General features: G+C 38.7%; 1 protein-coding gene across 1 annotated transcript in view; it reads left to right on the top strand.

Annotated features, from left to right (window-relative positions):
- Window positions 1–433: 433 nt before the first annotated feature.
- The window catches only part of LOC129367939 (zinc finger MIZ domain-containing protein 1-like), a 113,430-nt gene continuing 91,798 nt past the window's right edge, over window positions 434–22,065 (top strand). The window contains exon 1 of the mRNA XM_055042645.1: window positions 434–651. The gene's annotated coding sequence lies outside the window, so the exon portion shown is untranslated. The remainder of the gene's footprint in view (window positions 652–22,065) is intronic.

Below are 22,065 nucleotides of genomic sequence, written 5' to 3'. Positions count from 1 at the left end.
GTGTTTTGTACCTGTGGCACATTGAAAAACTGCAGGACAGCGGCCCTTGAGGACTGGAGTTTGACACCCCTGCTGTATAGGATCTTTTTTGTTGTTGCTGTTGTTTTTGTATATTTTTTTATGAATCTGTATTTTAATGCAGGCTTCCATTTACCTAGAGCTACACCTGTTTCTCCACTGTGGCACAGTAAAGGATTTTTAAAAATTATTATTCTGTAGATTCAAAAGAATCAGTGATTATTTGTCTGTTTAGTCAAATATGTCCATGATGCAAAATCCATCTGATCCAGGAACCAGGTGCGCGGCAGTCCGCTCCGTTCCGGGTCCCTCCCTTTCCCCCTGACGGGCATCCGAGGGTAAAACCAGAAATCCGCCACACGTTTTGTCAGCAGCCACCGAGCTCCGGGTCCCTTTGGTAATAGAATAGCCGATGTAATTTGACACTTCAACTTACTGCTCTCTCTCTGAGTCTATTCAGTTACTCAGTCCCATTCTCAGCGGCCGTGTGTGTATGAGAGAGAGAGAGAGAGAGAGAGAGAGAGAGAGAGAGAGAGAGAGAGTGCGTGCGTGTGTGTGAGGAAGGGAAGATATCTGAAACAGATAAGAGACGAGAATTATTACCGAGGACTTTCTGCCCCAGATCGCACCCCGGTGAGTGGCTGCAAACTTAATGCTCGGCGGTGGGAGGGTGATATTTTGCTCTTAACGCGTGTGTGTGTTTCCACTTTGGCTCAGATTGTTTCTCCAACAATAGAGTGACCGCTTGAACTGGCTCTGAGGAGAGACTCTGTTAGAATGAACCGCTGCGTGCTTTCTTAATAGCCGTGATCACTATTTACTACCAGGCTGCCTGCGGCTGAGCGGCAGCCTGGTACAAGGAACAGATGCCCGCGTTGATCTCAGGAACCGCTCCAGAGGTTATACGTTGTTGCAGCGTGCACGCGTTTTGCTGTCTCTATGCACGCTTGAGGAACCGGACTTTGTATGTTTCAGGAATTTTTTGTTTTTATTCATTTATTTTATTTTGTTTTCTTTGAGCGCCCGGCGTGCACAAAGCACATGGCTGCGGGGATGTGAGCCGCAGAGTAACAGTGGACACGGTCACTGCAGTGCAGATCACTCAGTGGATGTCATGTTTAAATGAGCGCGTCTGAACTTTGATAACAGAAACACGTGTGATCTGGTACATACAAAGCGGCTGCGGCTGTCTGTGCTGCTGGATCATAATAGGAATTTAGCTTTTTACGAGTTCAATGAACAAAAATAATTATTTTTTTGTATAAATTGTGAATTTGGATGCAAATTGGAATTGAGTGGGGGAGCCGTCTCTTGTACACTGAGGTAGTCTAGGCATCTGTTCAATTTCATTTTCGACTAATAACGAGAGCAAGATAAGTCTTTTCAAAACTTTCAGTGTGAATTATGACTTTATTAGTCAACGGATTAACACATATTTGTGGGGACGATGTGGTAAATAAACTAATACTTGATTTAATTCCACGATTCAGTCTTCATCAGAACCATTATATCAACAAAATGGTGCAATTAACTTGAATAAAGTCCAGCTTTTCTACAAGGAATTTGTTGACATTTAATCCAAGAATATATTAAAAATGTATCAGTCAGGAGATTGGTTTAAAGATGAAAATTTGAAACAACAGTGACATTAGTTAAACTTAACTTGTTATATTATTGTCAAATGGACAAAATGAAAACTGATCAAAGAGGCTGACAGAAGCCTGACAGTAACAATGAACAAGTTTTTGGTTGAGTTATGCAGGTGAAAATAATCTTATGTACTCTTGAGTTTATGGATTATGGTTGAAAGACTGATGTTTTTTTCTTCTTTTTCTAAAGACAACAGCCAGGCCTGAATTAAATAATCCAGCTAGTTACCATTCATCAGATGCAACAATGTTTTTCTGTTTGTTTGTTTTTTTGTCAAGGTGCATGTAATCCGTTGTACATACCATCAAGTTGTGACCCAAAACCGACAAGTGTCTGCTAGGAAGGTTCCAGATTTTATGTTTTGGTGTCAGAGTGATCCCAAGCATGCTTCAAAGTTACAGAAAATGTGGCTGCAACAATGAGCTGTCTAAATAACTATGACTAAAAAAGTCATAGTTTCTTGATGATCCTCTCAAGAAGCGAGAGGATCATAGACTCTCACCAAAGAAGAATAAATGCTGAAATTTGAAAAAAAAGTTCAACAAAGTGTTGGTTTGCATCTGTGCAAACTTATGATACAAGGGTGCTGCAACTTTTTCTTACATTTATGTTTGTTTTACCCAGAGGTGTGTAGACTTTTTATATCCACCGTACAGGAAGCCAAAAAATAGACAGTTCTCCCTGTTCCACTTCCTAACTATTGTCAGTCGCAGAGCGGGAGGGACCGTGTGTTTTTGTTGTGCAGCCCACACCTTCTAAAAAGTCCCACTTTTGGGAGCAGCTAGTTTTAGTTTTTTTTTTTTTCTTTTCTTCTTTTATTAAGATCTTCTAAAGAGTTATTCCTGTTGTTTTTTATTATGTTTGATATTTAAATGCTGGTTAAAAATGGTTGAAAACCCTAAATTCAGTTTTTCAGAAAGTGTAACTATTAAATCAGACAAATAAAGACAAGAACAATATTCTATTGTATTCATGTTATGACCAAAACAATCATAAAGAAGACTGCTGATAGTTTTGCATTTATATCTTCCAAAAGGAAGGTAAGCCACAAAAAGTCATTGGTGAAAATATTGGTTGTTGATAAAGTTCTCTAAGCATTATGATAGAAAGTTAAGTGGAAGGAAAGAGTATTGGATAATAAAAACATTAAAATACACTATTTAATCAACTATGACTAATATGGAAATGCCAGTCTATTGGAAAGCATGCAGTACTTTTCTTAGGGCTTTATTTTCTGTCTAGCACTCACTTTCAACTTGACAAGACACCAGTCATAGTGACAGGACTGGATTGAATGTCTCAACAAATCGTTATCAATTGTGGAAACTTCAAAACTTTGCAGCTTGAACTATGTGAACAGCCAGCTGCTTTAGCATTGACCTTTTATGACTTTTCCTCCTTGTGGAATCTTTGCTTTTCTTTGATTCATGTGGCTGTGGTTATCCCTGTTGTTTGTGGGCCTTTTTTTTCCTAACTTTTTTCCTTCCACTCAATTTTCCATTCGCATGCTTGGATACAGCACTCTCCGAACAACTAGCCAAGTGTGCCGGTGGTGTTGTGCTTGACAGCTGTCAACCCCATGATTGTGCAGGCCATAATATAGCATTTCTTTTTTTTAAACTAAAAATGTGGGATTTTCATTGGGTGAAAGTTGTGTGGTGAATTGATTTAGTTTTTGCATTGAATTAGTGAAACAGTTTGTTTGGAAATTACTGTATGCATGAGCAGTAAAGTTAATAAATTTACCTGTTTTTTTAAAATAATGAAGCCTTTGCCAAGGCTATAAAACCAACAGTGAAAAAGAAGTGACTGTTTTTAACTGATAACTAGCATTAGTTTACTATAAAAAAAAAAAAAAACTTTTGAAATTGAAGCTATTACCAGTTTTTTAGAAAGTGTGAGGTTTGTTCTTTTTAGGTTTTGTATAAAATCAAGTTCCAATATTAGCAGAATTTCCCCTTGATGTGTGTGGCAGTTACAGCCAACGGCAGTCTTGTGTACTTTCTGATTCTGCAGTGTTACCAGTTTGTTCTGCACAGATTTTAAAAAGTCATGAACATCTGCAGGAATATAAAATATGTTAGTTATTTAGATTTTGGTCAGGCAATGATTGCCCTATTTATTTGAGATGTGAAGTTGCTCGTGCACCTGGAGACACTTGACAGCAATGAAGAGATAAAACGCTGATTGAGGAAACTTAAAACTTCCAGCTGGTTTCATAAAACTTGACAGAGGGGAAGTTTTTATTTTTTTCCTTCCCCTTTCCCAACGCCTCTTACCCAGTCACTCCCACCTCCATGGGGCCCCTAGGTTGCGCTCCTGAATAACCACAGGGCAGACCCCACCAGGCTGACCTTCTTCTATTCAAGTCGAGGATGTTGAAACACCAGCCATCAAACAAAAGACACATTGAAACGGAGATCTGCAACCCAGCACGTGTGTCTGGGGCTGCTGAAGTACACCATTTATTAACTCCCAGTTTCCCACTGCCCAGTGAAAAGCATCAGCACATAAGCAGAGACGAACAAAACTGTGAAAAGAAAAACACAATAGGTACAGATTAGAACTGGTTACATTTCAAAGAAAATAATAATAAAAAAGATTAAAGTTTGAATTTGGGTTTAAATTTTACGTATTGTAGAAACCAAAAGGGGAGAAAAAAAGTATTATCCGTCCATCTGGATGGGATAGAGAATGTTGATTGACAATAGCAACACGTTGGCTGGGCAGGATGGAGGTTTCTCTGCTCTCTGCCCCACCTGCTGGGTGAGAGTAAAGGCGGAAGCTGGAAATGGCTGCACCACATGGGAAATTATTCAGCTCTCAGATCAGAGAGGACACACAAGAGGCCTCATTACCTCCACAAGCACTGCTGGCCAGCCTGCAAGGAAACCCAGAGCTCTACTGTGTGCAAACCAGAAACTTGGTATATTATCTATCTGATGCTCCTTTAGAGTGAAGATCTTATAGAAACAGTGTATGGATAATTTCTATCTCTTTCAGTCTCTTATAGCAAAAATTAGAACTTGTCCCAAAGGTTTGCAGCAGAAGATTCCTTCTAGAAAACAGTGTTTGAATAAGTAGCCGGTAAACACGGGCGTGAGTTTGCGGCATGATATTATGGTGTTATTGATCCGACTCAGGAATACCTGCTCTGAACGAGGAGAATTCTCCAAAGGCTCTTTGTAGCAGGAACAGAGGTGACCTGACTGCTCATCCTTGGCGGTCAGAGGTTGTGGGAGGTTTGTGTAGGTTTCGCTCAAGGTTCTGCACTGTGTTGTCTTTACTTAACGGAATAAATTCTTGGAATGAATCACCCTCTCAAAGAGCGAAGGGCAAGGGCACTGGAAAGAGTTTCACTGTGTCATCCCGGCGCTTAAACTTTGAGGTTTTCTCTTGCGTCAGGCTGCATTTAGATGTTACTGAACATGAGTTTAATATGGTTTTAGATTTTATGCTCTTTTGAAAACCTGAAATGCATTCAAAACAATATTAAACCAACTTTTAAATGTCTTTGTTTAAAATGCCTCATAATGCACGTTTCTACTCACTATCAGTGACAATCATGTTTGTGTAAAAATCATTTTTGTTGCCGTTACTGAACCAAAGTGCCGATGATTGACGGTCTCTGTGACTGTTTTTGTCAGGGTTGCTCTTTTGCAGAGAGACTTGTGTGACTCTCCATTGTGTAAGAGTCATGTAGCGAGTTCCAGCTTGCGACCCCTTATGAATGGGTTACACTTTACCACAAGTCGACCTTAACTTTCAGGTTTAACTGAGAAAGGTCGTCTGAGTGACCATTGTTTTACATGAAGATAAATGTGAGTTTATTAGAGCTGCAAATGAGCCATTTCTTTGTTTTCATTTCATCATTTAAAATATTACCAGCTATAGTTCGAAATCAAGAGACAATTATCTTGGAATGTGGTATCATAGCACTATTTCTGTACCGAGTCTAAATTTTCCTTCCAGCTTTCAGAATTGGCTGTTCATCATTACACCCTGTATTCCTCCTCTACATGCCAACTCTGAATTCCTCATGTGTGTGCTAGTGATGATTTGTGACGCTCCACCTCCATGACATGTGGCTGCAGGAATGTAGGATGAGCAGATATCTGTTATGAAGATAAAAAAATAAAATAAAATGGGTAACGGATTGGTGGAAGAGAACGGTCAGACTGTACCTGTCAACCTCAGTGTTGACTGGTAATATGAAGCGTCTATTTTCAAAACACAGCTCAAGGAAAGGGAATCTATGTGCCTCCCTTGCTTTTGTGCGGGATGGAGATACAGAGCTGAGCGAGGGGATGGGAGAGGTGCCGGGAGTGACGCCAGACCACACATCATTTAATCATGTTAGAGTGTGCAACCACTTGGTGCATATTTTTGGTTGCATTGGTGATCGGAGTTGTTGTTGCACAAACTGTACTCGCACAAAAACAGAGGAAAGGAGGGGATTGACAGGAAAATCTGATTTTCGTCGTCATTGCCAAAATCTGGAATTGTATGTTCAGGAAGATACTTGTTGCTAAAAACTGCTTCTGCTAAATGTTTTTGACCACTCACATGCCTAGCCTGTGGTTAAATGACCAGAAATCAGTGCCGGATTTCTGTTCGTACTTTTGACCTAATCCCCCTGTTGACTTGCGTGCTAAGTACCAATGTGTTCTTTCTTTGCTCTTTTTAGGAAGCCCCTCTCAACATAATCTCACTTAATCTAATCTACCTCCTTTATAATAGACTGGGAATTTATAGAAAAAGCTTTAGCGTAGATCTATACCAAACAGAACGATGTTACTTCTCGCATCCACATCCCCTCCGGCAAAACCCTTGTGAAAATGCAAGTGACCTCTGCGGCCCTTGTTAGTCCCAACAATGGACCTGCGTCTTCTTACAGCTGCAGCCGCGCTGGAGGGCAGGTTTTCAATAACACACATCTTCTGATGAATAGCTGTAAATAGACTATTTCTGGTTTCATTTGTTTGTAAATAACATACATTTAATTTTGGTTAAGATTCTTTGGACTGGATATTATGTGCTATGAATGCAGTGGAGATGAAAGTGCGTTTTGATGTAAAAATAAAAAATAATCAAAAAGCTCAATCATTCTAGATCGTTATTTGAAGCATAACCTGTACAAACATAAAATGCAAAACTAAAATATTTTAGGGGCAAAGACTATACAAAACCTAAAGTAATTTTGTTGTATGAATATGTACACCCTATATTTTGTAAACATAATCATGTTCGATGCTGTTTTTCCTGGAAGTGGAGCCTCAGGTGGAAGGAATTATTAATAATTCTAAATACCAGTCAGTGTTGGTACAACAACTTCAGGCTTCTGCTAGAAAGATGAAGATGAGGATGAATTTATGTCTGGGTTTCACTGCCGTCTGATACAGTTGGAGTGTTTTTAAGAAACAATTTGGCAGGATGTCATTTTGAATTCTATCCAAAACGAGTTACATTAGTTTAAATATGCTCACACTTGGGCAAAGACTTTTTTTTTTAAATAATAAAACCTAAGATTTTTTAGAACATTATCAGTATATTCATATAAATTATTATGTTAGAAACGAAGATAATTATAAAGCACAACCTTCTCCAGAAGGTTATGCAGTTATCTCATATAATAACTGCAATATTATCAATTAATGACCAGAACAAATATTTTCAGTTCTGCTTTTAACCTGGCTAGAGAACTTTGATAAAGGTCAAATGTAGACTTTTGAGAGACTGCTAGCTCTTCTAAATGTTGCATCACAAGGAATACATTTATATCATTTATATGCCTGGAAAAAATTTATTCCCAAGTTTGAACCTTAAAAAACATTTCTATTAGCCTCTAAGGAGGTTTTAATTATCTGTATACACACATTGGTCTCTTCGAGTTAGACAGTTTGAAAGCAAATATTAATTCACAGTCTGTTAAGCCTATGTGTTGTCAACAAATGGGAGGCTGTTGCTTTTTGTGGTTTTATTTGTTAGCGGTTTGGCTTTTTCAGGACTTAGACACATGATTGCCCAAAACAAGCTGAAGCTGTGATGCAGTGTTTTCTTTTGAAAGCGGGTGAGAGAAAGCTTAGTTTTATCAACTTTATATCTATATTTAAATGCAGTTAAAGATGGCTTATGTTCTGTTTACATGTTTTTTTTTTCTTCTTGTTAGCAGCATTTTAGGATTTAAATTGGAGTTAGATTTAGAGTGCAACATTGTCGGGGGAGGGGAACTAGAGAAGTGGATCCAATCTTTGAGCCATAATCCACAGTGGATTTAATTGGAGCTTTCAAGGCCCCCCAGCAGTCGTGGGCTCATGCATGTTGAATGTGACATGCTGTGAAAAACATACACAGATGATGACACAAGAGCATCGCTGCACTGTTAAGTGCAAATGAAAGGCTCTGAATCATAAATAACATCCGGCATCTCCGCAGTCCCATCTTTTATAAATTAAACAAGGTCCAACCGTGAAGGGTTGTCAGATTTGGCAGGATGTGATAGTGTTGCATATTCATCCCTGAAATTGCAGCACAGACTGCGAAACCAGCTGCTAATCTCAGAATTTTACATCTTTAGCAATTTAATCCTGCCATTAGAAAATGGGTCCAACAAAAAGGCTTTAACCGATAATTCATGGATTGTTGCGGGTCTTCTGGAGGTTTTCGTTGACTTTTTAGTGGAGAAGGATCTACACTTCTGAGTAATGATGGTGATTCTGAATAAATGTAGAGTTACATTCAACAGAGCCTGTGGGAGTCCATATCTCATTGTTTTCTGACATAGAAAATTAACTGGGATTTACTAACACACAGGGAGCCTCTTTCACCCATTCTTTGGTGCTCTCAAAGAAAAGGTCTGAGGGTAATCTTTTTCCCAAGGACCCTTCCCCCAATCACCCTCGACTCTCCATTTCCAAATGTAAACTGTCAGGTCCTTCGAAGTTTGCAGTCGAGATGTAAAGCTCAGATTGATAAAAATACCAGTAGCTAGCTCTATTTGCCAAGCATCTGTTGATGCATGAGAGATGATATTGTATCTAATTGCTAAGATTTAAACATCCAGTGCTGACTGTAGCCAATTCTGATTTCTCTGTCGCCGTAATTACCTTTAATATTGTGTCAAGTCTTCCGTTCATATTAGCAGTTTTGTCATTACATACTGTGTGCAAGGCAGGAGTTTTTGTAAGTACTATTTTTATTAAATTATACACAAAATCTTCATGGCATTTTAAATCAATCTCTTATGTGTCATTTTAGTGATTAGCTGTACTTACACAGTTAACATCAATAGCAGAATTTTTGCTTCGGTGTTCATAATGTTGATATGTTAGACTGGACATTCAATGTTCCACTTACTGTATTAACTTCCTCTGAGTGTTAGAATTTGAAAGTCCATTTTCAAATTCCCAATTTTCAGATACCTTGTTGCATCTGTTTCACCTGAAGAACAGATGAGAGATTTCCAAAAGGAGTACTTTTGGAAACCTGCAGAAATCTGCAGAACTCAAAGATATGATCAGGATGTAACTGACTCCATCAAATGAGCTGAGTTAGAAGAGGGACATTTCTAAATTATGGTTCATCTGATATACAACTATGAAATTATGGTGCAATTTTTCCACCATTCTCCACCAGCTTCCTGGATGGCCTTTTCATATGCTTCTCTATCCTGTGGTAGAATGGAGCTAAAAAGCATAACAGGGTGCTTTGTTCAAAAAGTCATAAAAGCAATAATAATTATTTTGCTTCCTTTGCCTACTCATTGCAAAAGGCTTTGGAAATCTTTCAATTTTTGAATCCGTGCTGTTTAAATTAGACTGGCTGCTTAAAAATAAGCAGCCAGAAATAGACTCAGACTGACCCTAACTAAGATACAACAAGTTGAAAGTTGAGAGCTTTGGTGTAATCATTGTGGTCATAATGTGTCAAACATCAAGCATGAATGGAAATCGAGCTCATTCTTCAACTAGACACTGGATATCTGTCAGATGTGCTACATTAATGCAAACACTCGTATTCTAGATGACTGGAGTGTAAACTGGCTGAGCCTTTATCCTGACAAGCTTGTCTGAGTGAGATTGTATCAGTGTTATTGATCGGCCACACGGGATCAAGGGAGATTTTGAAGCATAACAAGTAGAACCGTTTTCAGCTACGGGCATAAGTCTTCTTCCTCTATCATTTATGATGGTTGTTTTTATGTTAAGCTACCATAAAATTACAGCTCAAATCATTGAGTTTAATAGATACACTCTGACATTACAGACACATAACCAACAGTTTTTAGCATTTTATTTTTTCAGGAGTTGCCCAGTTTTGATTAAAAAAAGTGTTAAAGGCCTTCAAATAAGTTCTTGCTTACTCTTCCGTAAAAGGTTGCCTACTTTTATGGAAGAGTAACAGAAAAAAAGTAATTATTGAGAAAAAGACATTAAATCGTTTTAAAGTTTGCCTCATGTAGGAAGCAGCTGTTCTGGTCACATGATGCCAAATTTGAACTTTCTGCCCTGTATGTGAAACGTTATGTGTGGGAAAACCAACCCTGCACATGAGCCTGAACACATCATTACCCACAATGTAACATTGTGGTGGCAGCATTATGTTGTGGGAATGCATTACTTCATTAGAGACAGGGAAGCAGATCAGCAGGTTGAACGTTTTAATTATCAGTCTATAGGTTTGGGTACATTTGGGAAGCAGTTAGTTTTTAGTTAGCTTATCCTGACTTATGAATCCCTAAAAGAAATTATCTTTTGTGTCGCATCATATTTGCACCCTGATGGAAACAGGAAGTCGTGGATTACTAATGAAAAGTTGCTTAGGACTGTGAGTATTTTAAACAACTTCAACTTCAGAGTATTTAAATTAAAAATGTTCTGATGAATGAAATTATAGTAAAATACTAAAGGTTACATTTATATGCTTTTCTGCACAGTACTGTTTAGTCTTAACCTACAAACTAAATGCCAAATTTAGTTTGTTGCTGGTCCATTCTTGAATTGTTTAGTAGGATTAAGTGTTTGACCAGATTTACTCTCCTCCGTGACCATATTGCACCGCTTTCCCTGCCACATGAAGGAAAGGGGGAGAAAAAAAAACCTTTTACAGATGATAATGTGTAGACAGCAGTGACACTCCACCCACAATCTGCGTATCAGCTTACACCATACCCTCATGCTAACACAGTGTCTGTGTGTGGTTGGTTAGCCAGGTGCAGGGCATGCACCGCAAGCTGAGGCCGGTACATGAACATGGCAGCTGTGGGCACTGAAAGAAAGACAATCTGTCAGCACTGAAAATCACTGAATGCATCACTCTTAAATATTTGTGCAATTATTCATCTTCTGTTTTGCTTTTTCCCCTCTTTAAAACATACAAATTAAGCTACTAGCACTAATCTTGCCTCACATGTTCATGTTTCCTCTATTGACTTGTTTTTTTTATCTGAATTGATTTACATGTCTATTTTTGCTATCTCAGATTTTCTTGTTATAATCTAATGTAAAGGAGTGATGGGAAGCTGAGCCTTTTTCTATAGTGGTGTGTAGTGAGATCTTTTGATACTAAAACTCCTTCATATATGCTGTGAAAGCGGAGCCTGTCTTGTGAAGTGCTATCTCGTGCCTGCATCAATTTAGGATGTGAAAAATTAAGGTAACTCTTATCTTCAAGTGCAAAAACTGGCATTACTGCTTCAACTACTCAGAGGATTTATTAAGGGTGTTTCATACCTGAAAGTCCGACAGACTGAATTCAATTGGGTACCAAAATTGCAACATTTGTTACATTTTCAGCTGATATGGTTTGCGTTCACTTCATGTCAAACGAACCAAATCCTTTGAAAACCTGTTCACCCTATCAGTTCTACTACATGAAATGAATTCATTTTGTGAGGCATCACTCTGTGCACATTTACATCTTCATACAACTTATACTGTTGCTTCCAAAAACCTGACCTATAGCCATGCATGCCATTGTCACAAGGTTGACGTTAAATAACTCTTCTGTAAACATGTTGCGTCTGTTTCCATGTGTCCCTATTTTTAAGATTTATTTTTTTTATTTTTGGTGGGTCGTTCTGTCCTCTTCAGCAGCTTCAGAAAGTAAACAGAATCCCTGCTGAGGAGACAAAAGACTCTATTTTCCACAATCATGGTAATCACAGATATAATAACTGCAACTTCTTCTGATGATGAATGCTAATTAATTGGCCGGCGCTGCCTGGTGTAAACAGACAGTGAGGCGCATATGCAGACTGGCTTCACACAACTACAGTATTTATAGTTGCAGATTGCATAAGCTTGTTTCTAACAACAGGGTGTTCTCACTTTGTCTGCATCAAACAGAGAAATGCTGCATCTGACCAGATTAGCGTTGGATGACACGCATGTATCGCAAGCAAACGGTGTGTGTGCGCGCGGCCCGACGGGTCCCACGGCTTAGAAATTGTTGACGGTAGACGCTATTTTTGACCATCTGCTCTAAAAGGAGGGCATGTTTGAGTCACAGACGCTGTGGTGTTGGCATGGGAAGGGAGGGAGGGAGAGAGATGGCTCACCCGAGGGTACAGCATCCTTCGTGTCACCATACATGTGCGCTGTATGTTCCTGGTTTAATATGTGTTTTATATTACCATAAATGATGGTAGAAGTGGTTACTGTACTCCCTCTTCGCACCTTGCTATTGATAACTTATGGGGCAAACAGAGTTAAAGACATATTTGATATTTACATCGCCATAAGATTATTAAATACTCTTCTTATCTGGTTCAGTTTTATTTTTTCTACATTTACTTAGGGGTTCTACAACTTTGGTGCTTATAAGTAGCCTGTGTAATTTTTTTCTCTATACTATGTATGTGAAGAAGGTGTTTTCTGTTCAGTAGTGGTGGTTTTTGATATGTACGATGTGGCTCACCACCCAGGGTAACATATGAAGTGTTTTAGCTCTTTCTTCTGTTCCATTGGTTATATATCATATTTTGTTGTGGTTCATCTCCAACTGTGTTCATTATGTTTTATTAGTTTATCATCTTCCTTCAGTTTCCATGATCTGCTTCCACCCGATATTCCATAGCCACACCTGATTCTCATCAGCTCTCCCTGTAGCTAAAATGTTTCTGTTTCCTCACCTCACAGCCAGATAGTTTGTTCATCAATGTCAGTACCAGAAGAAAAGTGCATCTCAAATTCCATCCACTGTATGGTTTCCTTTTATTTGAGTTATTTTGTTTTTGTTCCCCCTCTTCCCCAAACCAGTAATCTATTTTTGTTTTTTATTTCTTTCTCAGCTCAAAGTAAGATTGAATGATGACAAAAAGTAGGACTCAAAACATCCACATACCGGAGATTAATCAGAGAATCATCTTCAAATACTGATAGGTATTTAACTATTTGCAAAAGTGCATTTCAAAGCTTGAAATACCCCTATGATTCACCTAGTTGCTTGTAATGTTGACCTGAAGCTTTGCACTATTTCTAATCTTAATCTAAAAAAGTATCAGTGATTTTCTTATCTTTTCACAATAACATTCATAAGTCTTTTTGTAATTGTTAGAAGGCCGGGCATACAATCGGTGTGCTTAAACAGACTTTACCTCCAATATTTAAATACTAGTTAACAAAAACTTTCAACACTTTTGACAAAATGTTCATTATGACATCTACATCAAAAACAAAAGTAAAAGATAAGCATCTCCTGGTCTTTTAGGAGGATTTGAGAACAAAATTGTTAGGTTTATACGGTCAGAACATTTGAACACACAGTATAAAGAAGTTGGTTAAACTGGTTTTACCCTGAAAGTTGCATATCCACTTAAAGGAGGCAATTAACTCATTTCCCTTTGCGGTAATGTGTTTACTTAGTTTTCTCTGAGGGCTACTTTCTGCTGACAGAGCGAGAAAAACATCAAGTAACTACTACAATCTGGCAGATGACTAGCCTTAAAGCTATGAAGGGTTGGGTAACTTCACACCCTGCATGTTGAGTCGGACGACAACTTTTGCCATGGACAACTTTCTGATGTCCGGAGGATAATTTTGTTCTTTCTGGCTGCACTTCAGAAAACTTTACAGAATACAAGAGAGGCCCTACTGCTTAATATAATCTGTTGTTTCTCTTATTAACTTGTGACTAGTAAATATATACTGTACAAGTAATAGGTTAACATTGTGTTTTCTCTAGCTAAGAATTATGTTTCCTGTGATTGTTGAACTTTTCTCTGTGTTTCCAGTTTTTTCAGTTTTTAAAACTGAAAAGAATTTGGAGAATAGAATAATAAAAACAAAATAGAGACCGTCCTGTTGGTGACTGAGTGGAGCTTAAAGCGTCTCAGTAGAGACACTCCAGCCAGTAGTCTTTCACCAGTAATCGTCTGTTGCAGATCTTCTCTGTGTGTCTTTATTGTGATATATCAGACTTCAGGCTAATTGGTGCTTCAAGTATTTTAAGAGGCATTACATTATATTTTGTTCCATTCAGATGGGATGAAAATCAGCAAGTTGGGCAACTTTGGGGAGACTTTGCGTCTGTAAAATAATACACAAAAGCCCATTTTTAGACAAATGTGAGACATGTTATGTTTCCTGTGATTGTTGAACTTTTCTTCCTCATGTACGGTTACTGCAACAACACTCTGTGGTTGTGCATGACTATTTTTTTATTTTTTTTGGCACCAGTTAATGTCAAGGAACAAATTGAAAAAGCAAATTACTGCGGGCTGCATATCCTGCTTCATCTTTGTGTGCCCTTCCTTGAGGAAGAGGGAGGTGGAGAGGATCATGTGAGCTGTAATTATATTTATGTTGGGACCCATTCAATCTGTCACAGTAAATTTTGCCTGACTTGTCATATTGTAAATCATTACATTGGATTAAATGCTGTTTGAAAGAGCCAGGGAGGTGATTTCTTCTTTTAAAACCCTCTTTGATGTACTTCTGAAAAGCCGGTTGTACATGATCTCAGCTCTTCTAGTGTTTTTTTTTGGAGGGGTGGGGTGTTTTCTGTAAATTCTAAATGGGAGGAGAATGTATAGTGCTGGCAATGTTTTCGTTGATGAAATGAAAGTTTCCTGAAGTGGAAAGAAACCATTTGTGTTTTACAAGCCATCCTCCGCTTCTTGTTTTCTTATTTTTTACAGGAGAATCGATGACTGGGATGTGAAGTGCTGCTAAGTTTGACTCTTTTTTTTTTTTTTTTTTGTCAAGTGGCTTCGTTCAAAGTGAGAAAAGGGGAAAAAGCAGCTCGATTCAACTCAATCATCTTGTCAGTGCAGAAGCAGAAGACTGATGAAAGACTAATCGCTCCTGTCTGCTTGTCGTGCCACGAACATCCGAACTCAGATGGTGATGGCTTGCAGACTTGCTTGTGGCAGCATTTCGCTGACACAATATTATTCATAAATATCCTTAATGATTAGTTCAGTCCTGCGTTCATTTGTGAGTGGCATGAATCGTTACTCTCAAATCACCAAAATGATTATTTCAGAATAAGTGGACTTTGCCGCTGCTCAGCAACTCGACAAGAACATTATCAAGGTTTCATTTTACTCTTTCCTCACGATGTTCAGCAGTTAAATGAACTCATAGCAACTTGTTGTCATAAGTGCCTCCCTGAGCTCAGGGACTGGGCTTTATTTGTCTTGGAAATTGACTGTTTGGAGAAGCCCTGAATGTTGCATCCCTTGATTTGTTTGTGAATTACATCTACCCAAATACAGCCGGAGAGATTTGCCTAATGTTCTCTGCAGCAAAATCTTTGTCATCAATGATGCAGTCTGTACCTGCAGAGCGTACTGCTTCATCTCAGTAAATCAGAATATCATTGTATATTGGAAAGGTAATTTATTGTCAACAACTCAATTCAAAGAGTGAAACATTACAGATACAGATTCATTACACGAAAAGTGAAATATGTATTTTCATTATTGCTTTTATGTAGCAGATTGTAATATAGTACATTTTTAAACTGAGAATGTTTATCTACAAAAAAGTCATAGTGGCTTCTCTGCTCCTGCCCCAAAACTATTGGATTAACAGATCCAACTAAGACCTGATCATAGTTTAAAAGTTTTAACCTACACGCTGGCTTCAAATTTAAATGGAGCTTAACATCTCAACTATCTTCATTGCTACAAATGTTAGTTTTATAGTACTTGCTATGCAGTACATTGGTGCAAAAATATTCTATAAATTGTTTCATAGATATAGTGAATGTTGACATGTCTGACCGACACAACCGTGGGCAAGACTTCTAAACAAAGGAGGCTAAATCACAGAATCTCATTGCTAAAGAAGCTGTTTGTTTAGTTTCTTATGTCAGCATGTTGATGGAAAGTTTATTTCCATCAACATGGAAATGCCTTAAATAACTGTAATGCCTTAAATAACAACACTTGGAAAATATCACTTTTGTGTTGAGAAATATTTTTCACAAACCTTATTAAAAATTACTTAAATAAAATTTTGATTTATTGAGATGTGCCTGTAATATTCTGTACCTGCAATAATATCTTTTATATTAATACTCTACTTTCCTATCTGGTATGTAAAAGGAGGCAGAAAGCATGAATTATTTGCATCACCACTGTTGTTTTTAATGAAAAGTGTTTTGTGTAGTAAACACCAAAGACAACGAATGAAAAATTAACGCGCAATGTATTTTAGAGATATAGTTCACAGTGAATGCAGCACGACGCTCACTTCGGAATGATCGTCAACTTTCTATTCTTATAGCGTCGCTGTTCAGCCCTTCAGAGTGGATTTTTATTCATCTCCTCGGTTTGAATTGTCATGTTAATTTATCCTATGAGTCTCGCCACATTGTGAAATTATAAGGACAATGAGCCCTGAAAATCCAAGAAGGAGGATATTGAAGGGGAGAAGCGAACACTTTGCTGAACTCCCAAAGCTTCTGTTTTAATATTTAGCTCCTGTCAGTTGAAATCAAAAAAGTTCCTCACTTTCCCCTAAAGCTCGCAGAAAAAGAGCGGGGAAGCTGCTTCACGGGTGAAAGCCCTCTTGCATGAATATTTAATGGTTGCATTTTAACCAGAGTCATAAAATCCGAATGGATGTGGGTGAACAGAGAGCACGTGCAAAGGAGGCTGCGTATGTTTCTTCACAGCCTGAACAGGGTGAATGAAAGTCATGTAACTCTTTTTCTGGCAACACGGCAAATCTAATATGCCGATGATGTTGGGCTAATTTAAAGCCCTGGCCATGCATAACAATGTGATTCAACCTGTTTTTGCAAGGGAAGCATCTTGTTCTTACAGCAAGATGAAGAAATCTGGGAACTAAATTGAAAGTGGTCCATTTTGACACTTCCTCAATGCACTCATGAAAGTGGATTTGATATACTTAATCCATTTGGCCAAGTTGACCAGATTCAGGGGTAACATTTATTCAATACTCATTTCTTTTAGGCTAATAGGCTTGGAGTCTCACAAAAGAGAGAGGGGAAAAAAATGCAGATAGCCGTGTGTATTAAAATTGCAGCTTCTTCTTCCATTCTTGTCATGCATTTTTAAAATTCTGTTTAGCCCTCCACTGAGCCAGACCCGCAGCAGACCGACACTGAGCTGATTGTTAACTTTGATAAAGCTCTGAGTTTGTGTACAGCAGCAGCAGCAGGGCTGTTTTGTATCTAAGCTTTATTTTCACAGAGGTAATCGTTTGTCATCCTATATTGAATCAACTTAAATGGACTCATAAATCGCAATCACTTAACTCAGCTCCACTATTATGTTTAATCTTGCTTTGTGCAAAAAGGTCAGCCGGCGTGTGGGTCGGGTTCCGGCTGCACAGATAATTCAGCCGCCCTTTTTATGGCTCTCTCTCTTGTAAAGCACCGGAAAAATCAGCAGCAAGGCATACTAGTCGTATGGGGCTTAATGACAGCAGCACAGGATACACAGCCGCTACTGTTTATGTTTTCTCTCCTTGGATATCTTAATGCAGTGTTTTGAGGTGCGTGTGTGTGTGTATAGTTTGCAACCCGTTGATAAGCTACAGTGGATGCCCTTATGGGAAGCACAATAAAAGGCTTTCCCCTCCTGAAAGGTCCAAAGTGCAGTCGTCCACTCTGTGCAGCAACAGTGGAGCGATTGTGCAAATGGAGCTCTGAGTGGCGCTGGCAATACTGGCAAACCAGCTTATCAGTGGTGGGTGGGGGTGGAGGAGTGTACAGTGAAAGGGTGGAGCGGTGGTGGTGGGGTAATAAGTGGTTGTAGTGTTTATCTCTTTGTATTGAGTGCCACCAACCTATGAGTCCATGCATTTTCATCATATTTATAAATATATTTTTCCATGTCCAGGTGTGTTTATGACGTGTGTAACAAAATCACAAAAGAGAACGCACGGAGAACGCAAAAACGGTGTTACCGCACGTTTCAGTAATTTACATTTCTGAAACCTGTTGTACAACCCATGTGGTTTAAGCATAGGACTGGCATGAATTACAAGAAGGTAGGTAGACAAAGTCCTGCAATATTGGAGATCATAATGGAACTTTTTCAATTTTAATTGCTCATAGCTTTTTAATCATGCTACTCTAAAGCAGAATTCTTCCAAGAATTTAGAATGAGAATATCCAGGCCTTAGTTCTTCTCCACAAAGCATTTCTCAATAAAATAAAACACATTTTATAAAGAATATCTAAAAGTCTGTGGAACAACCAATAAAGGAATGTAAATTCAAAATGTAACTAAGTGTAATTTTAGAGGACTTAAAGAATATCTGGACACATTTAGCATTTTTAAAGGTGTAAAAACTCAGATTTTTAAATATTGGACCTAATTAGCTTTTATGATCCTGCACAAACCCAGCATGCTTAAATCCTCAGTAGTTCTAAAAGACACAAGCTATAAAACGCAAGAATCTTGCAAATGCTGAAATTTCACTGGAAAAGAGGAATATTTCTTTAACTCTCCTACCTGGAATATCACCTAGCAGATGTCAAATGGCTCTAACCAGGTAAGTTTGCTGGATAAGCCTGGTGATGACTATCAAAGTGTCAATATTTACATGACTTTGCCTATCTTGGTAACACATTTACTAATGTCTCTGTTTTTCGGCGTTAATGCTGCCTGGGAAGCACCAAAACGCTCCTGTCTCATGCAGATACGACATGGAATATATATATATATATTTATATATATATTTTTTTTATCAAGCAGTTTGTTTGTTGGTAGCAGATTTCTTCCCCCCTCGTCTCAGAGCTGTTTGAGGTGTTGGAGGAATGTGTTGTGTGCTCAGATAGTTTACTCACTTGCAAGATAATCTGTAGTGCTTTCACTGCATTTCCTTTGGGACACAACACTCAGAAAAAGAAAAAAAAAAGGAAGTCTCAAGGTGCCTGTGTTAGCGCTTTAGATGTGACTCTGGGTTGGTAAATATTTAGAGAGCAAACATTTTGATACCAGCAGGGATTATAGTTGGGGGAAACATGTTTTTTTTTTTTCTTAGAATGGAAATGTCAGCATATTGCACTGCGTAAGGCTACAGTTTTTATTTTAACAGAAAAATCTATGCATCCGGCACTCGAAAACTTACGAATTTCACTGAGGATGTGAGATTTTGTGTTTCCAAGTCCAGCTCATCCAAATCCTTCCCCTGAAACTCATTCATTTTGTTTCTTAGAAAGCGTCCCATTCATCAGCGGGGATTGTAGCCGCCCACAAACAACCAACGTATTTGTTCTGCTTCTTCACCTTGTTGGCTTTGCATGGCAGAAGGTGCCAAAGGTGGATGTTAAACATGTCAAGTACTATCTGCCTCATTTACTTGGCCGCTGAATATTCATGGGCCGTTCTGCCAGTGTCAGCTTTCCAGACAACCGGCGGCGGTCTCCAGAGTCATCAAACAGGCTCGGACCTTTGACATGCTACTGCCGCCGTCCTTCCCCGAGTTCTCTGCACAAGTCATATTTATTTGTTTTCAGAACAAGATGGTGATTTTTTTTTTCTGAAAATGACAATCGCTTCCTGTTCTAATCTGTGTCCCGTACATGAGGACCTACACTGTACAGCCACAATCACCAATTATTTTAGTTATCGGTTACTCAAGCAATTAATTGATTAATTGGATAAAAAGAGTCAGGTCCTGACACTTATACGTTACGTATAAGACGCAAATGGATAAACAATGCAATACCTTTTTTAAATAAGAAAATAAGCACTCCATAGCCTAAAATTCAGCAACACAGCATTCGTTTAGTGTACGCTTGGTTATTTGTAGCAAAACGTGTATGTCTAAAAAATACTTTTGACATAAAAAGCTCTAACTAATCGGTATAGTGTATTAGTGATCTTAACAATTTTTTAATTAACCAATTCGTAATTGGATAGCAAAAAAAAATGTTTTGAGGGTTGATTTTGCAATAGAAAATAGAATTTGAAGCAGGTGAAGCTAAAAACCTTGCTACTTGAGGAGTTCTGGATAGAACATTATTAAAAACAAAAGATGTTTTTGGCCTGACTTCTGCTCTGAATATATTGTTCTTTCAACAAGTTGCCTTTTTTTGGAGTCTGTCTGGTCTAGTTAATGGACCAGACAGCTGGCGAGCATTTCGATATCCAATTCACCACGATTAATCTGATTAATCGCTTCGTTCCTACGACACTGCTTCAGCAGAACAAACAGAGGATGAAGAAGTTGGAGAAGGTGAGTCGCCACAACCCCTGTGTGCTGCTTAAATGCCTGTTTACTCCCCGTAACACCTCCAGGGTTGCGCTCTGACCTCTGCGCGGATCTCGCGCCCCCCTTTACTCTCGTTCGTGCGTCTCTCACCACTCCGAGGAGACCGCACCGAATTCCTGGTGCATTACAAGAGTTTTGAGGAGACACCCTCACCCCCTAGCCACACACACACACCACCCCAGTTGCAGCTTGGTCTCGTCTAGACTGCCGTGACTGTTGTTTGGCAGCTCCGCCGAGCTGCGGTGAGGGGGGTCAGGCTGTTTAAGCAAGGCAGCAGAGGCTTCAGTGGTTGTCTCATTAAATATATGTTTCCTGTTAACATGAAAAGCTCTTGCTCTTTGTTGTTTCTTGCCTCAGATGAAAGGCACCCTCTACAGGCTGCCCACTGCCAGACGTCAGCTTGCTGACATGTTTAGTGCTGTAAATTAGTCATTTGCATGATGTTGCAATGAACTTGGAGCACTGTTAGAGGCAGCTTTAGGATTCTTTATATAAAGGGGGAAAAAAAACATGAAACCAAATGTGATAATGTCAAGTTTAGTCTACAGAAAAAGCCAACGTTTTCAACTGGCCAATTCCAGAACGACACACCTCTTAATTTTGCCAAAGTCCATTAAATAGCTCCGGGATCCCAGGGAAATTAGTTTCTTTTTAGACTACAGCAAGGAATGTTGTGATGGAACAAGCATTTAAGACTCTGGGCTCTAGTTTCAAGGTGAAATGTGAAGAAATAGTACTGAGTGTGGAGAAGACGTGACTGCCAGCATTTACAAACACGAGGGTACAAAATAATTGAATTCAATTATATTTTTATATATTTGTCGATGCTTCATCACAGTATTTTTTTTTCATTTGCTCATAATAATTGCCCATACCAAACATAAAAGTAAAAAAATATTTGATTATTGTTCTGATTAAGTAGATTGTTACTTTCCCTCGGTCAAAGCAGTTCCACACCCATGCACTTAAACAATCCGTCATCAGCATGTTTTGCTTTTCAGTTGCGTTTTTATGAAGGTAAATATTCTAATGTCACCTATAATTACTTTACTTGTGTACCTTTTTTTAAAAATTTCCACTGTTAGGACCACTTTAACTCCCTTGAATACAATAAATTATTAGCTATAGTTAAAACAAATTCACTGTTGGCAACCTCTTCAAAGAGATCACATTTAATTGAGTTATATCCACGTTTCTGTACAGAAAGACATGAGGTGAGCTGAGCCAGAAGAGGTATGAAACGTCCTCCAGACAGGCACAAATAATGCATAAAATGTTCTGCGGCAGGCGGCTCCTTTTCCTATCCAAGTTTAGCATGGGTGTATCACAGAACCACTTCTGTGAGACACTTCAGAAAAGTGCCTCCATCTTTCCCCAAGTTAAAACCAGCTGAGTGAATGTATTATGTGGGCCTTGATTAGGCTGGGGAAACAGGCTGAAGGCTGTAAATCTTGATACATAAGTATCCAGGTTCAGCACGGCGAATTTCATCTCTTGTCATCTCCCCGTTGATTAGTATTGATTTGACGGACTGAATTGGCCTCTTGGGTGGAAGTTGCATCAAATAATCCTGCTTTCTTCTGCCCAAATCCATTACGAGAGTCAGAGAAGGATTGCATCAGTGGCTTTCCGGCCACACAACAGTGAGCCGAATGTTTCCTGCAGGCATGAGAATAATGTTTTTCTTGCCTCAACGTTT

This window comes from Poeciliopsis prolifica, unplaced genomic scaffold, assembly GCF_027474105.1.
Source record: "Poeciliopsis prolifica strain line A6 unplaced genomic scaffold, Auburn_PproV2 SCAFFOLD018, whole genome shotgun sequence".
Taxonomy (NCBI): Eukaryota; Metazoa; Chordata; class Actinopteri; order Cyprinodontiformes; family Poeciliidae; genus Poeciliopsis; species Poeciliopsis prolifica.
This window is presented reverse-complemented; position numbering and strand designations above follow the sequence as displayed.